The following is a 12325-nucleotide window of genomic DNA, read 5'->3' as shown; positions in this document are numbered from 1 at the left end:
CCAATATTTTGCACAACTGTAGTAAAATATTTTAGGCTTAAGGGATTACAGTTACTAAAAGTTGGGGATCAGGGCCTCCCCGGTGGTGCAGCGGTTAAGCGCTGGGTTGTGAAGCTGCCCGCAGCCTCTGCAGTGCCGGTTCCATCCCAGCTGCTCCCCGGCCACCGGAGGAGGGTCCCACATGGCGCGCAGCCCTCTCCTGCCGCCCGCTGCTCCCCTCAGCAGTGTACTTCAGTCCTTCTGCCTGCTCTGCTCCCCGCTCTGGCTATGGTGAATTCTCTCGCCCTCCCACGCTTCTGACTGTACCCAGTGCTTGTATGTATAAATAAATAAATAAATCTTTTTTTAAAAAAATAAAAGTTGGAGATCATGTAAAACAAGTTCTAATTTAACTTCTTGAATAGTCTAGTTGACACTTTCCTTAAAATAGTAAACAGTTCTAATTAGTTACATAATTTCTTCAAGACCATGTTTATTATTGCTTATGTCTTTAGTTCTGAAGTCTTGCTCTTTCAGTCAATTTCCACTAATTCCACTTCAAAAATGAATTTTTCATTTGGTGGAATTTGGGCATTGGCTTGTCCTTTCCTTCCATAAGCCCATTCTGTTTCAATTTCCAACTGAGCCTTTTCTCCTTTACTCATAGTCAAGAGTGCTTCATTCTATTCTTTGATGACTTTTCCTATTCCAAACTTGAAACTGAAAGGCTTATCATTTTTCTTCTTCTTTGAACTGGTTAGAATTTTAGTATCAAAACAGTACCATCTTGTAGAGTTCTTGTATTCCAGCAATGAACAACATCTCCCTTTTTGGGAAAGTTGGTTTTATCTCCTTTTTAAGAACAGATTTTATACATTTTGGTGGACCCTCATCCAGAGTCTCTTCAGACTTGGTTTTTGTGGGTTTATCTTCATTAACTTCACATTTTTCGCCTGCTTGAACACTTTACCTATACTTTGAGTACCTTGAAACACTTCCAAAAAGATGGTTGTAGGCTATATCCAAATGGTCCTTGTTAGCTGTCTTGGCCACATTTTTAATGTTTCCTAATAACTTTTATTCTTCAAGAAACAAAGCTGCACTGGGGTCCTGCAGAAACTTAAAATGATTTTCGTGAGTTGCTGCTTGCTCTGCAGCTACTCCATGGTCCAGGTCCCCTGTGGAATGGCCACCATCATTTCCCCCTGCTGCCTTTGTTTTACTGAGCCAGCCTTCCCTGATTAAACCATTTTTCTCATGTTTATCATTTTAAAATATTATTTATTTGTTTTTTAAATGCATAAATCATGAGAATATATTGACTTCGAAAACAGGAGAAATGTCAGGTCACTACATATTTGACATTTTTAGATTTTTTAATAAGATTTGTTTATTTATGCATACAAGAACTGGGGTACAGGCCAGAAGTGTGGGGGGTGAGAGGATTCACCAGAGACAGAGTGGGGAGTACAGCAGGCAGACTGACTGAAATACACTGCTGAGGCCAGTCAGGAGAGGTCTGCTGTGCCATGTGGGTATCTCCCTGGCCAGGGTCGAATGGGTGCTGCAGTGGCTGCAAATGAATGGCTTCATAGGTTGTGTCTTAACCCCTTGTGCCACCAGGGAGGCCCCACTTTTAGATTTTTAATCAATTTTTAAATTGACTGTTATGGGTGCCTTTTCAGTTGTTAACAGGGTACGGTGAAGTGGCTGGACATTTCCACAGGAACTATTGTGTCAGCTATTGCATCTATATGTTTTGTTCTCTGCTTTGAAGCCAAAAGACCAGGGTAAGCTGGATTCAAATACTGACTGTGGCCTTGGGTAAGTTCCTTAACCACCACATGGGGTTGTCATGAGGATTAATGAGAGAGATGGTGTTGTAGAGCTTTTAGTTCAGAGCCTGGTATGTGTTAAGTGGAAATGCTTGCTTTCATGTTGTCTAAGAGTATGCACTTTTTCCTCCCTCTTCCCAAGGCACCTGGTATCCACTTCCCTTCAAAGCATTTGTCTGGCTCTATGGTAGCAGTTTATTTGCAAGTCTGATCCCTGTGAAGGCAGACACCCTGTCTTACTCAGTTCTGTCCCTCCAGTGCCCTAACATATTGCCCAAATTGTAGTAAACTGTAGTAAGCACATAATAAATGTGTTCTTTCATTCAGCAAAGATCTACTGTGTACTACGATTGGCCAGGTACCCTGCATTCTGCTGAACACTGAAGAGGCATGTAGTCCTGTTGACAGTTTAGCAGAGGAGACAGACATTAAGCAGATACTTGATTGCAGTGGGAAGAATGAAAAGGAATGGTATCTAAAATACAGTTAGACACTGCCGGGAAGAACTAATCTGCAAGAGCCTCACTTAAGAACAAGCTTTTAAAGTGAGAATTGAAGATAAATGGAGTTACTTTAGTCAAGCTTGTGAAGAAAGTGTCAGCAGACAGAAGGAGTTGCCTCCCCAAAAGGAATGGTTTAATGCCCTCAGGGATCCAAAAGGCCAGCTGACTCTTAGGGAGTGGGGTGAAAAGGAACACCTGCAGTGATCCTGGAGGTAGACTTAATAAAATTCTAATCATTAACAATTATAGACTGGAAACTATGATGTTATTGCTATGAAGAACAATGGGTTTCCATTGAAGGACTGTAGGTAGGAGAATTTGTTACACTTGCATTTCTTAAAAACTTTCTGGTTTCTCTAGAAAGGTTAGAAAGGTTTTTATAATTGTTGAGAATGATAATGTCTGTGTTCACTAAATGGAAAAATGAACCCCCAAAACAATTCATCATCGATTACATTCAAATAAACTATGATACGCATTTACTTGGTTTGTCAATCCTTTTATATTTCACTAAGATATGACCTCTTCACTTTACTTTTTTAAAAAGATTTGTTTTATTTATTTATGCGTATAAGAGATGAGGTGTAGGCCAGAGGTGCTGGGTTGAGAAGATTCACCAGAGACAGAGTGGGAAACAGAACAGGTGGATCTACTAAAACCCACTGCTGAGGGGAGCAGTGGGCCAGACAGGCAAGGTCTGCTGTGTCATGTGGGTTAGCTCCCGGGCCAGGGATGAACTCAAGCTCATGCTGCAGACATCTTTGCAGTGCTGAGACTTAACCACTTTGTGCCACCAGGGAAGCCCTAGCCTCTTCACTTTAGATCTAGAGATTTACAGATCTCTTCAACATTCAGATTATTAATCATTTTTAGGGTGGTTACCTCTACAGATAGGTCTTATTACCTAATGAAGTAATTTTAACTATTGGGACCTCCCTGGTGGCCTAAGGGTCAAATCTCGGCACTATCACCTCTCTGGCCTGAGTTACCTCCCAGACAGGGAGCTAACCCACATGGTGCAACAGACCTCTCCTGTCTCACCCACCTCTCCCCTCAGCAGTGCATTTTAGTAAATTCACCTATTCTGCTCCCCACTCTGTCTCTGGTGAATCCTCTCACCCCCTACACCTCTGGTGTACTCCCCAGTTCTTCTACAAAATAAATACATTTTTTCTTAAAAAAAGAAAATTATGACTTTAGGGAGAAAATATTTTTTCTTCCTGTGACATTCTGGAAAAGGGTAAAAGGCCATTGTTTTATAATTAATGCTGTAGATATCAAATGGGTCTTTCAAGCTATGTAAATCTAAGTTAGTAAAAATTCTAAAGACAGTCACCAAAATTTTAATATCTTTTCTTAAAAGATTTATTTATTTTTGCATGTAAGAACTGGGATACAGGCCAGAGGTATGGGGGGTGAGAGGATTTACCAGACTGAGTGGGGAACAGAACAGACAGATTAACAGAAATAACTGCTGAGGGGAGCAGCAGGGGAGACAGGAAAGGCCTGCCACCCATGTGGGTTGCTCCTGGCTGGAGGAGGGGGGCTTGAGAGGTCTGGGGAGGGGGGGATGGAGCGTGTGCTGCAGTGGCTGTACATTTCCACAACCGAAGGAGAGACTGTGAACAACATCTGAAAATGAATCTCAAGCTTGGTGCTCTCCTTTCAGAGTTATTTGATGAGGGTGAAAATCACCCTCTGTGACAGAATTATTCTTTGAGTAGTAACTATTCATTTGGTAATTACATAGAGCTTGAATTATTTTGTCTTTCAACCAAGGGAAACTATTTTGATGAAGAGACAAAGTATCTCACTGATATCTAAGCCAATTTATCATGGTTACAATGTGTCAAATAAAAGATGAGTTATGAGAGCAGTGTGCCTTTGGAATGCCTGGGAATGCTGGTCCCAAGGACTGGATACAGACTTTCAGAACATACCCAGGGATGAAAGTGGAGGTGAATGAGGAGGAGAAAGAAGGGGGAGGGGAAGGGGAAGTATTATGTGGTGCAAGTGCTAGGTAATTTGTTAGAAAATTTACAATTATTATATATGTTAACTATCAGTTCTCACCACCATTGTAGGAAGTAGGTCCTGTTGTTATCTGAACTTTACAGATAAGATGACTGAATCACAAAGAGGATGTGGAACTAGCACCACAAAATCTCAAGCGAGGAGGCAATAGAGCTGGGGTTCACAATCACACATCTTCCCCAAAAGTCTTTTTTTTTTTAAGATTTATTTTATTTTTTTAAGATTTATTTATTTATGTATACAAGAACCAGAGTACAGGCCAGAGGTGTGGAAGGTGAGAGGATTCACCAGAGACAGAATGGGGAGCAGAACAGGCTGATTTACTGAAATACACTGCTGGGCCTCCCCTGGTGGCGCAGGCGGTTGAGCGCTGCGCTGTGAAGCTGTCCGTAGCCTCTGCAGCGCCAGTTTGATCCCGGTCGGCCGGCGAGGGTCCCACATGGCGCGGCGGACCTCTCCTGTCTCGCCAGTTTTTCCCCTCAGCAGTGTATTTCGTCAGCCTGCCTGTTGTGTTCCCAGCTCTGTCTCTGGTGAATCCTCTCACCCTCCTGCACATCTGGCCTATGCCCCGGTTCTTGTATAAATAAATAAATAAATCTTTAAAAAAAAAAAAAAGAAAAGAAAGAAATACACTGCTGAGAGGAGCAGTGGGCGAGACAGGAGAGGTCTCCTGCACCATGTGGGTAGCTCCCTGGCCAAGGATCAAACTTGTGCTGCAGTGGCTGCAGAAAGCTTCATAGGTTGTGTCTTTACCCCTTGTGCCACCAGGGAGGCCCTAAAGATTTATTTTATTTATTTATGCATACAAGAGCTGGGGTATTGGCCAGAGGTGTGGGGGTGAGAGGATTCACCAGAGACAGAGTGGGGAGCAGAACAGGGAAATCTACTGAAATACACTGCTGAGGGGTGCAGAGGGTGAGACAGGAGAGGTCTGATGTGCCATGTGGGTCACCTCCCTAGTGGGGGCGAATTGAACTCATATTGCAGTGGCTGGTGATAGCTTTAATAGCTCTGTGATGGAGCTAAGACTTTAACCCTCCACCATCAGGGAGGCCTTTTCCCTAAATTCTTTAATCACTGCTGTTTCTTAAATGTGAGATGACTAAAAGTGAAATTTTCAAGTAACGGTCTTTACCCTATCAAGTCAGCGAGTTGTTTAAAAATTAAATAGAATACAAAATATCATAGCATATTGCTGTAAAGGTAAATAATGTTTCATAAAACTGGGCCTCCCTGGTGGTGCACTATGAAGCAATCTGCCGCTACTGCAGCAGGAGTTTGATCCCCAATCCTGGCCAGGGAGCTACCCACATGGTGCAGCAGACCTCTCCTGCCTCACCTGCTGCTCCCCTCAACAGTGTATTTCAGTCAGTCTGCCTGTTCTGCTCCCTACTCTGTCTCTGGTGAATCCTCTCACGACCACCCTTCACCCAATACCTCTGGAGTGCACCCCAGCTCTTGTATGCATAAATAAATAAATCCTTTAAAATATGTTTCATAAAACTAGCCTATTTCAGTCATTTATGTGGAGATATATGAATGGGTCACAATATAAAATATATTCTTTACTGTGGGTTGAGGTTTAAAAATATCTTTACAGGACCATTAACCTCAAGTATAGTTTATGTTATATTTTTTAATTTGTTTTTAAGAATTTATTTATTTATGCCCATAAGAACTGGGGTACAGGCCAGAGGTGTGGGAGATGAGAGAATTCACCAGAGACAGAGTGGGGCACAAAACAGGCAGATCGACTGAAATACACTGCTAAGAGGAGAAGCAGGCAAGTCAGGAGAGGTCTGCTGTGCTATGTGGGTAGCTCCCTGGATGGAATCAAACTCATGCTGCAGTGGCTGCAGACAGCCTCATAGGTTGCATCTTAATCCCTTACACCACCAGGGAGGCCCCTATAATTTTTAATTTTCAAAAGCAAAAGTTGAATTGGCCCATCTCTTAAATTCTCTTTACTAAATAATCAAATTGAAAAAACTTTTAAAGGACTATTAAAATTTTATTTATTATTTAAAACAATGACCAACTGAAAGTTTTTTATGCCCTAAACTTAGACAAAAATTTAAGAGCAAAATTTAATAATTTGAAATCTCATGTGGTAAAGCATTTATCTTTAAATTTAAATAATTTTTTAAAGATTTATTTATTTATTATACAAGAACCAGCATACATGCCAGATGTGTGGGAGGGTGAGAGGATTCACCCAAGACAGAGCAGGGAATAGAACAGGTAGACTGACCAAAATACACTGCTGAGGGGAGCAGCGGGCAAGTCAGGAGAGGTCTGCCCCGCCACATGGGACTCTCCCTGGCCAGCCAGGAATCAAACAGGTGCTGCAGAGGCTGTGGACAGCTTCACAGCATTGTACTCAATCACCTGCGCCACTAAGGAGGCCCTCAATTTAAAATAAAAATTTGAACATCATAGTACAAACTATCCCCATCTTTAGTTATGTTTGTGCCTTTCAGTATTTTCAAACAAATATAGTTGGACTGGGCCTCCCCGATGGTACAGTGGGTTGAGTGCAGCCCTGTGAGGCTGTCCGCAGCTTCTGCAGCACCAGTTCGATTCCTGGCTGGCCAGGGAGAGTCCCACGTGGTGGGGCAGACCTGTCCTGTCTCACCCGCTGCTCCCCTCAGCAGCGTACTTCCCTCCGTCTGCCTGCTCTGTCTCTGGTGAATCCTCTCACCCTCCTGCACCTCTGGCCTGTATCCCAGTTCTTGTATAAAAATAAATAAATCTTTAAAAAATATATATAGGGGGCCTCCCCGGTGGCGCAGCGGTTGAGCGCTGGGTTGCGAAGCTGCCCGCAGCCTCTGCAGCGCTGGTTCGATCCCCGGCTGCTCCCCGGCCACCAGAGGAGGGTCCCACATGGCGCGCAGACCTCTCCTGCCGCCCACTGCTCCCCTCAGCAGTGTACTTCGGTCCTTCTGCCTGCTCTGCTCCCCGCTCTGGCTCTGGTGAATTCTCTCACCCTCCTGCGCTTCTGACTGTACCCAGTGCTTGTATAAATAAATAAATAAATCTTTAAAAAAAAAAATGACTTCTGTTTAAAAAAAAAAAAATATATATATATATATATATAGTTGAACTAATGCATTTTAGTTTTAATTAACAGATAAAATAAGATAGCTATGAATTTCCCCCCTTTTTAGAAAACTGATTCTGTCAGATTCATATCAGTGACAACCAGGTCTTATAATGTTCTTTTTCTTTTGATACTGTATGGGAGATTATTTTCATGTTTTAAAAATTAATTTATGCTCCTTTCCAGTCTATCACCAAGAGTTATACAAATGGAAAAAATGAGTTAGCCTTCATGACTTTGTTTCTTATTTGTGTGTATAATTAATTATGAGCTTGTTTGAAGATGTTTGAGAGGATATTGATCTTTGAAATTTATTTATTTATTTTTTTTTAAATAGAGGCATTTTTTTTTGTTTGTTGTTTTTTTTTTTATTTGTTTGTTTTTGTTTATACATGCACTGGGTACAGTCAGAAATGCGGGAGGGTGAGAGAATTCACCAGAGCCAGAGCGGGGAACAGAGCAGGCAACAGAGCAGGCAGAAGGACCGAAGTACACTGCTGAGGGGAGCAGTGGGCGGCAGGAGAGGTCTGCGCGCCATGTGGGACCCTCCTCCGGTGGCCGGGGAGCAGCCGGGGATCGAACCGGCGCCGCAGAGGCCGCGGGCAGCTTCGCAACCCAACGCTCAACCGCTGCGCCACTGGGGAGACCCTGATCTTTGAAATTTAAACTTTTGTCATCACTTATTTGATTATGGAAATTAGCAAAGGTTGAAAAATAAATCAAAGCATTCCTTACATTGGTTTAATGTGTTTAATGTTAACTGTTAAGATTATTGCTGATTTCAAATAATCATTTATTGATTAACTATAATAACTTCCTCCACCATCTCTGACACATCTATCTGAGGGTTGATTTGCCATTTATCTTCAGAAAAAATAGTTCAGTATTTTGTGACTTGCAAGATTTCCAGAGGGAGTCTGAAAAGTATACAGGATTTTTCAGTATGGAAAGCACAAAACATTGTTTCTGACATTTCTGACATATATAAGTAACAAGATTTCTTCAAACAGATGTTACATATAATAGCATATGATCTGCTTTTATATTACTTTGGACAGAGATTCCATGTAATATGATCCTAAGAAGTTAGGATCATAACTTTTGTCTTTATAAAAATTGTGTAAAATTAGGTCATTTTAAGCATAAATTTAGAATAACTGTCAAAGAAGTAATAGGAAATTTTATAAATTGATTATATTCACCTTTTTGAAAAAGATTTATTTTATTTATGCATGCAAGAACTGGGATGTAGGCCAGAGGTGTGGGGAGGTGAGAGGATTTATCAGAGACAGAGTGGGAAGCATAAAAGGTGGATCTACTGAAATACACTGCTGAGGGCAGCAGCTGGTGAGGAAGGAGAGGTCTGCTACACCATGTGGGTATCTCCCTTCTGGGGATCGAACTCATGCTGCAGTGGCTGGCAATAGCTTGATAGTGCTTAGACTTTAACCGTTGCACCACCAGGGAGGCCATCACCAAGTTCATAAACACTTCTTTGAATCTTTTGTAAATCTAAATTGTGTGAAATTTGTTTCTTTTGTTTTGCTTTTAAGAGTAAGGATTTATACTGTTTATAGTTTTAAAGTTTTATTCATTTGTCATTTATTAATTCAACAACTGTTTCTTGAACACTGACCTAATCTACAAGTAGAAACCATAGGCAACATGATAGAACACAAAGATATACATTGCAGGGTTCCTGTCCTTCAGAAGTTTATCCCTTGTTTGGGAGGGAAGATGTGTATCTAACATACCACCGAGTTCTGGCAATTGTATCTCCTTAACATTTCTTGAATCTTCCCACTTCCTGCTGTCCTCAGTGCTGCTTCATTGGTTCTGGCCATCACTAGTTCTTCCTTGGTTTTCTCTAATAGTCACTCTAATATATCTCCATGTCTCCAATATTGTTGGCTTCAAAACTATTTTTCACAATTTTCTGAAGTGCTAACCTAATTACTCCCTTTCTTTTTTTCCCTAAAAGGTGGCTGCATCTTATATACATTTTTTAAAAGATTTATTTATTTATGCATACAAGAGCTGGGGTACAGGCCAGAGATGTTGGGGGGGAGAGGATTCACCAGAGACAGAGTGGGGAGTAGAACAGGCAGACGACAGAAATACACTGCTGAGGGGAGCAGCAGGTGAGACAGGAGAGGTCTGCTTCGCCATGTGGGTTTCTCTCTGGCTGGCCAGGGATTGAAATCATGCTGCAGAGGTTGCAAACTACTTCATAGTGCAGTGCTTAACCCCTTGTGCCACCAGGGAGGCCCTAATTCCTCCCTTTCTTAAGAACCTTAATGACTTACTAGTGTTAAACTGCTTGGATCTGTACTTCCTTCTCTTAACCTCTCTAGCCATTTGTTTTCTTCAGCTAATGACCATGTTATCTAGACATTCTGAATTCCTGTTAGAATACCTAATTCACCAGCAAGTCTTCTGTCATGTTATTCTCCCTGCTTGTAATGTTACCTATAAATGTGTATGCAATTTATTCACTCAAAATGTTTTCTAAAAGGCTGACTGCATGTCCAGCCCTATGCACCACCTTGGAATTTCCCACTGCACTCAGGAGATGGATGTGTAAGTGGCCCATTATGCTGTGGCAGGCAAACCCCAGGAAGGGAGTAGCACGAGAGCTGTGGGGGGTCATCGATGAACCCGGATCCAAAAATCAGTAAAGGCTCTGGAGGGAGAAAGTGGTGAAAAGCAGTCTGGATTGAGGGAGTGGCATGCTCCATCAATCTGGAAATCAGCAATCAGTGAGGGGTGGTGGAAAATGTGCACACCTCAGAACATGAATAGGAGGAGAGGTATGGCCCAGGCACTACTGGCCTTGCCTGATATGATAGGGAGTTGGGGGTTTCTTTTGTTGTGAGGTAATAGATTGCCACTGAAGGATTTTTTTTTTTTAAGAGTAAGGGAAGGATGGGTAGTTGGATAGGAAAAGTCAGAATGTTATGATCCTATTTGTTTTTTTTTAAGTCAACATTCTAGTAATATCGCTAGATAAATGGCAATTTGCCACACATTGTTTAAATAAGCAAAGTCTGAATTTAAAAAATATCATCTGAAATTTTTCAGGATCACCTTAGAAGCTGAGATAACTTACTAGCATGCTAAAAGTGTTTAAATTGCATAAATATATACTAAAGTTCTTATATATTTTTTTAAAGATTTGTTTTATTTATTAAGAGCTGGGGTGTAGGCCAGAGAGGCGGGGAGGTGAGAGGATTCACCAGAGACAGAGTGGGGAGCAGAACAGGCAGATCTACTGAAATACACTGCTAAGGGGAGCAGCGGGTGAGACAGGAGAGGTCTGCTGCACCATGTGGGTAGCTCCCTGGCCAGGGATCGAACTCTTGCTGCAGTAGCTGCAGATTGCTTCATAGTGCTGAGACTTAACCCCTTGTACCACCAGAGAGACCCCTAAAATTTTTATATTTTAATAGATCCAGAAGTATGAGTCTGAAGGAAGACCTCTGACTGACTTACTCCCTACCATCTCCACACCACTTACAATAGAATCCAGCACAGAATAGGTTATCAATAAATATTTTTTTAAAGATTTATTTATTTATTTATACAAGCACTGGGTATAGTCAGAAGCATGGGAGGGTGAGAGAATTCACCAGAGCCAAAGCAGGGAACAGAACAGGCAGAGTGATGAAATACACTGCTGAGGGGAGCAGCGGGCGCCGCAGGAGAGGTCTGCGCGCCATGTGGGACCCTCGCCGGCGGCTGGGGATTGAACCAGCGCTGCAGAGGCTGAGGGCAGCTTCGCAGCCCAGTGCTCAACCGCTGCGCCACCAGGGGAGGCCCTCAATAAATATGTTTAACCATGTAGCTCTGAAATATTTTGACAGCTTCCTCCAAGTCTGATCAATGTAACTAACTCACAAGAATAAACAAGAAAGTAAACAAGCAACTAAGTTAACCGCCACTTATTAAGGAAAACACATTCAAATGTATACGATCTGTGATTACTTAAAAAATATGATACATCCAATTACACAAAAAATTACACGTGAAGAAAACATTCTTATCTTTTGGTCTTCTAAGGTTTTTCTTACTGTTGTATACCCAACTCCAGCACAGTATATGTCACCTGGTGGGACTCAAAATACTAGTTAAATGGATGAGTGATTAAATAAATACGGAGACTGCTTCTTAAAACACACGTACTGGTGAAAAGAGCATTTCTGCACTTATCTTTATCTGCTGTAATCTTCAAGAAGAAAGGAACACACAGAAGTTAAGGATTGCCATTGAACCAGAAAGGACCTTAGGAACCTGTTAGGAGTTTGATCACTTTATGGATGGTGAGGAGCTCTGCAGTATGTTAAGGGTAGAACTGGCAGAAGAATTCAGATGTCTTGATTCCAGACATTTCTCACTGTCTCATTTTGCAATTCTATTTTTTTTAACTGTGGCAACATTAAGAAAAATATTCTTTGATCCTGCGAAATTCACTTGTTTGTACAACTCAGACCTATGGCTTGCCACTGCAGCCTTGCCATAGGGCCATGCCTCTCCTGTAGCAGCACAATTTGGGATATAGATGTGGAATTCATAAATGAAGGTGCCTTTGTCCCTCAAGTAAACCTTGTGTGTTTTCTGCATGCTAGTTCTTTTCACAGTGTAAGTTATTTCACTGCAGTGTTCAAGAACCAATGAAGTTTATGTTGTACACAAGACCTCAGGGATTTCATGTTTGGTAGAGCCAATAAAAGCAAATTCTCTCATGCCCTCCTACCAAGAACCTCATTTTGACATTCGGCCAGTTGCCTTCTCAGATCTGCATGTGATTCTACTTCCCTCTCCACATTCCAGGACCAGCAGAGTTTGTCATTGAAACCCCCTTTACGCTTTCTTTC

The 12325-nt window shown here is 41.8% G+C and overlaps 1 pseudogene; it reads right to left on the bottom strand.

Annotated features, from left to right (window-relative positions):
• Nucleotides 1–512: 512 nt before the first annotated feature.
• On the bottom strand, nt 513–1178 carry LOC119259832 (peptidyl-prolyl cis-trans isomerase FKBP3-like; annotated as a pseudogene).
• Between the last annotated feature and the right edge of the window lie 11147 nt (nt 1179–12325).

The sequence above is a fragment of the Talpa occidentalis genome, unplaced genomic scaffold (assembly GCF_014898055.3).
Source record: "Talpa occidentalis isolate TD23 unplaced genomic scaffold, MPIMG_talOcc4v2.1 talOcc4.5, whole genome shotgun sequence".
Classification (NCBI taxonomy): Eukaryota; Metazoa; Chordata; class Mammalia; order Eulipotyphla; family Talpidae; genus Talpa; species Talpa occidentalis.
The sequence above is the reverse complement of the archived record's forward strand: the minus strand, read 5'-3'. Positions and strand labels throughout refer to the sequence as shown.